Source organism: Pseudopipra pipra, chromosome 15 (assembly GCF_036250125.1).
Source record: "Pseudopipra pipra isolate bDixPip1 chromosome 15, bDixPip1.hap1, whole genome shotgun sequence".
In the NCBI taxonomy this organism is placed as follows: domain Eukaryota; kingdom Metazoa; phylum Chordata; class Aves; order Passeriformes; family Pipridae; genus Pseudopipra; species Pseudopipra pipra.
The window spans coordinates 14,140,952-14,146,718 of NC_087563.1; the positions used below are offsets into that span (position 1 = coordinate 14,140,952).

Sequence of the window (5,767 nt, forward strand, 5' to 3'; positions counted from 1 at the left end):
ACAAAACAGTAATGAGTGCACTGGTGAGAACAAGGAGATTCTGCCCCAGCTCTTCCATTTGACAGGACACCCGTGTGGCTGATGCCATGAGAGTTACTGCTTGTTAATGATAAGTCTCAACAAGAGCTCAGACTTGTGATTTGTCTTTAATAGTGGGTTAAAGAAGTGGGTTAAAAATTCCAGGGTGGGGGGGAACGACACATAGGAGCATCTAAGGAAAAGGGGACATCTTTTGGGCTGTCCTGTGGTGAAAGGTAACTTTAAGATACAGTTTCCTAGAAAACCAATTACCCTCTTTCCCCCTGGCTCCAAAATCCACAAAGTGCCAGTGGGGGTAGAAAGCCCCACTGAGCTTTTAAACCACTTGATGAATCTCAACAAAATTCATCAGAGGGGTCAAGGTCTCCGTGATGTTTGAAAAGTTTTGTGCAAGAACCCAGCAGGTAGAGAGTTCTGTGAGCTGCCAAATTGTTAGACACCAGAGAGACAGGCAGCAGGCATAAGGCCATGAGGAAAACTGGCTTTCCTCCTTCTGTGGCCGACTGAACTACTTGCAAATATATTTGCTATGGGTTGCAGATCACCTTCCAAAAGGAGCAGTTCAAACACTTCCCAGGAAAAACTCGAATCTCTGAGGAACATGAGCCGCTTTGAGACCCTTGAATACAGGAGTCACAAGTGTGTGGAGGAAGAATTTTGTTTAAAAAAAGAAAAATAAATGTCTCCACTAATATTTGTGGATCACCAATTACTGAAGACATGACATGATCATAAAAGCCATGACAAAAGGTTGCTTTCTAGCTTCCTAATCTGGCTGTGATGGCTCTTCTGCCTACGAGATCACCTCTGTGCTGCTCCTAAATTTACTTTTCTGCCTTGCTGCTTGCCAGGGTATGTGCACAACGTTGTAAATTTGCCCTGCACTCAGAGTGCACCGTCCTCTCCAGGCTGTTCACAGATGGTGCAGCCCAGAGCTTGTCCTCTTCCAAAGTGGTTTCAGCAGAGGAAGCTCCTTCCTTGCACATCTTAGCGATCATCAGGGAGGGAAGCACAAGACAACAATAAAAACTGGCTAAATACTGCTTATTTTTAATTAGCTTCCTTGGAACAGAAAACAACCATGTTGATATTTCTTTAGAATCATTCTTGTCCAAACAACTCAGAAATGCAGTGGAGCAAAGCCTGTGGTCGTCCTGCAGTCAATACTCATACTCCACATTGAAAGCAGTAGATGCAGCCAGAGAATTACAGGCACTGTCACCATTAAAAACCCTCCCACACCTGGATTCAGAAATCATTACTTAAATTTTGAGAGTCTGGAATAAATATTTATCCGTGAGAATTCAGAATTTGCTTTTCTCTGAGTATTTAACAGCACTTTCCAAGTAAAGTCTGCCTCCTCAATACACAACTGATGACAACACAATTACTGTAACATGTGTTCAATGACAATGCTTTTTGCTGCAGCAGCGCTGTTCAGCTGGCACAGAGGACATGTTTTACAAGCCTCTGGGTGCTGCACTTGTTCTGTGTCACAGAAGAGGAAAGCAAGGCTCAGCAGTTTAAGATCAACTCAACTAGGATTTGACAAGGCTAGAACAAAGAACTAGCTAAAAAGAGCTATACTTTCTATACACAAGGAAATATGGTATAAGTGCTGTTCTTCAAGGCAAAGTGGAAGAAGTAGCAATTAAAGTTTTCCTGAGGGACAGTGAGAAGTGAGCACTGCCCTTGTGTTGCTGGTCTGCTGGCAGAGCTGTTTGCTCAGGCACCTCAGTTGGGCTGTGGACTGAGACCTCTGGAGACCAACGGTGCCACTGGATCCAAGAGCAGAGGTCCAGCCACAGCCTGAAGGTTTCTTGGGCTTGTTTGTAAATGAAAAGGGGTAAGCAAGTGACTGTTGCACTCACAACAGGGATGGGGAGGGCAGAAAGGTGCTGGGCAGCACAAGAAATAGTCCTGAGGTTGACTCAGAGACAATTTGTGAGGCACCAGATTTCTAGGGAAAGGCAAGGTTGGACATGATGATTGTGGCCTCCTGTCACTTGTGTCCCTCTGTCCTGGAGAACAGAATGACAGGCATGGTCATACTGTGGTCATACCCAGAGCTGCACACACAAGGCAACACCCATAAGGTAAAAAACCCCATGTGACTGATGCAACTTTTACCTCATAATTGTTTTCACCTGTGAGGGCTTGAACAATGCTGCAAAGTGCTGCTGCTTTTACCTATGCAGAAACAGCCCTGGATGAGTCTGAACATGGAAATAGCTCCACTGACAGTGAAACAAAGACCCTGGTCATACTGTAGAGTCAGTCACTGTGTTTGGAAAAGAGCAGTTCCAATTATGCATTTCAGTATACAGAGTGATTGCTCAGAGAACCTAACATTTCTGCAGAGCCTTGTTACCTCCTTCAGCCCTTTTGTTCCCTGCAAAACTTCCTTCTAAAGACACTTCCTTTCCTTTCCCTTGTTCAAAGTACTTGCAGGGCTTTTTCCCCACTCTCTGCTTAAATGTGTTAGTCTGCTTGTTTTATTTCTCCTCCTCTTCTACCCAGTACACACTGGGAATGACGAAGCTGGATATAACTTGAATGACAAACATGGCACTCTGGGCAGGACTTGATGATGGGTTTTCTGAACTGCTTGGCACATCTCCATTGCCAAATGCAGGGCAAGGAGCACATGTCCCAAACCTCCTCTCCAAGGCTGATGGTTTCTCTTACACAACTTCCATGCAGATGCGGCACACCTTGTCCTGACTGGCCTGGAAGGTGAAGGCCTTCTTCATGTCGTGCTCAAGTGCACATCATCTCGTGAGCCTTCCTCTGTTGTTGGCTGAAAGACTGAAGCACTTGCAGCCCATATATCTCACACATGTCCCTGTGGAGGTCCAGGCAGTGCTCTCCAAAGAGCCACACTCCTGCATACGGACACGGCTGCTCCCCATCACCATAGGAACTTCCAGCCACTGGATCTTCCAGTCCGCTCCAAATGGCTCCCAAGTAGGAATGGGGCTTCACTTCCAGGCTGTTATTTTGGTCACTGCAGCACATCACATCACTGGGGGCATCAGGCTTCTGCTTCTCTTCATTCAAGCCACACGAGTTTCTGTACCTGAGCACCAGCATCCTCTTCTTCGGCAGCTCCTGGGGGGCTGCCAAGGGCTGTGGGGGCTGCAGAGGGAGGTGGGGATGTCATGGGGAGATTAACTGATGTCCTTTTAATGACATAGTTAGAAAAACCAGGATTCCAAAGAAACTATTGGGCGTTAACAACCCAAATCTCACTGATTTTACATGAAGCCAATTGGAATTTCACACAACAGACTGCAGTGCCAGGCAGACCTTACAAAGACTGATGAACCCTGAGCTTTAATAAGACATCTTTGCCTCTGTAGCAATCTCGTGTTATTGCACTCCTTGAAGCAACAGACAGTTTCAATCAGTTCTTGCCATGCTAGTTTTGCTATCTTAGTTCTACTTAATTGGTTACTGCAGGGTTGCTCCGGACAGTTCAGATCTGTGCTTTGAAACCACTAGATTCTTATATCCAACCAAGGAAAGAGAAATGGGATTTCACACAGCAAAGTTGTCAGTAACAAAACTGGACCAAAAATGCTGAACCACTGCATAAATGCATTAGCTGGGGTCCACTGACACAACCACCTGCTGAGCTCAGCCTTGGAGACTGGCTCCCAGCAACTGAAGCCCTAAGTTATTATTTTAATAGTCATGTCTGAATTCTTGTCTGAAGTCAACTGCCACTGCAGAAGGCAAGACAAACTTTACTGTGGCCTCATCATGTGGGTTTGTTGTCCTTGTGAGTACACCCACCAAGCCCTCAGGTTTGACTGCCCCCTCCCCAGTTTTCACATGCAGATCTCTTGCTGATTCCTCTTTTGAAGGTTTTCGTTTCTGGTGCTCAGATCTTGGCTGACAGGAGTGCAGCCATGCTGTGTGCTGATTGCAGCTGGCAGGTGGATTAGAGGCCATTCAGATGGCTGTGAAATGCCTCTGAGAGACAGAAATGGCAGAACAATGGATTATTTCACCATGAAGAGCCCAGAAACTGATGCAGACAGTCACGTTGAGGAGACAAGCTGAGGAGCATGCAGACATAAAGCAATTTTTGCTTCCACAAGCCTCAAGAAATCTTCCCAGCTCAAAGTTTTGGGGATCTGCTGCCAGCTCTCTTCCTCCTCACCTAAGCCGGTTCATTTCTCCGAGGTACAGGATGTTCTCACAGTTTTCCAAAATATGTGGGAGCTACAGTTGCCAAGTAACAAAACCTCATCACTCTTTTCCTGAAATGCATAATTCCTCATTTTTCTGCTTCATGGAATGGACAGATGAAGCTGTGATTTAGGACACTTTTCCAGGATCAGGATCATTTAGACTCCTGTCTTGCCCCTGGATAAATCTATTGGATACAGAGTTCAAGGTGAGGAAGGGATCTGACTGCCCTTTTGTCTCCTGTCTTCAAAAACAAAACTGGGGATGCATTTCATGATTCACTGAACTGACTCAGTGACCAGTGTAATGAGATTTCATTAGGAATGCAGCGATGCTGCAGCCAGGGAGAGGCAGCCTGACATTTTTTCAAGAGGTGTCCTTCCCCCTCATGGTTGATCTCAAGCAAGGCCAGAACAAAGCTGATGGATCCCACTCCTTCACAGGAATTATGAGCAAAATTCAGCTTATTGTGCTATATGTGGAACTAAAGGAGGTCCACAGAAGGACAAACAAGATGATGAGGGATGACAAAGCTGCCTTTGGAGATGTGACTTCAGCCAGGAGAGGAGAAAGCTGGCAAAGGAGGACAGCATCAAGATTTACAATGTGAAGAAGGCCCTAGGTAAGCTCTGGTTCAGCTGCTGTTCAGGAAGTCCCGTAGTACTGGAAGCAGTGGGCATTTGCTGAATCTAATAGGGGTTTGGTTTTAACAGTTAAAAGAAAGTGCTTTTTTACACTGTAGGGAGTGAACTTCTGGAACTGGCTGCCACAGGAAGCAGACGGAATTGTCAAAGTCAGGGAACAATTAGACAAAATCACAAACAAAAAGTCTAGAGAGGGACACTAAATGTCCCAGGCAAGCATGTCCCCTCTGACATCTCTAATACTACAGTCGTGGCTGCTGTGAGAAGTATGAGGGGAATGGACCACTAAAGTGACCAAGCAAGTGTGCTTTCCCTAAATAGCATTTTTTATTGCCTGGGTCTACGACAGAATACTGGACATGATAGATCCAGGTTTGCTGTTATTTCTTACTCGTCTCTAGTTTGATAGAGGATCTGTTCTTCCTGCACCATGGCAGAGTTCATTCCCCTTTTCATGTGACTCATCCTGGTCCCAGTAGAGCCAAGAAACTACCCTAGGTTCCATAAAGAACTATATTAACCTCCAAATTTCATCTAGAGGCTCATCCTCTCCTGAATATCTTGAAATCTTATTCTGTGTCCTACTTTCCTTCTTCCTTCCATGCAGCAGCAAGAAGCATCTTGTAGCTGAACTGCTTGTGAATCTTGAAGATGAACAGTGTCTGAAAGTTGGTGACACATCAGCAGGTGACACAGTGACAACTCCATGCTTGTGCACTTCAATAAGCTAGTTATAAACAAGAGGGATTCTGTTCTAATGTTCCCAGTCTTTGCTACCACACTGGAGAGGATTGGACTAATGAAGATCTCCTCCTGTGAGCTCCATGAGGCATCTGCACTATTCCTTCTGCACTCATTACACTGAGCAGAACATAGACCAGAAAAAA

The 5,767-nt window shown here is 45.5% G+C and overlaps 1 pseudogene; it reads right to left on the reverse strand.

Annotated features, from left to right (window-relative positions):
* Nucleotides 1–694: 694 nt before the first annotated feature.
* Nucleotides 695–3,195, reverse strand: LOC135422833 (E3 ubiquitin-protein ligase makorin-2-like; annotated as a pseudogene).
* Between the last annotated feature and the right edge of the window lie 2,572 nt (nucleotides 3,196–5,767).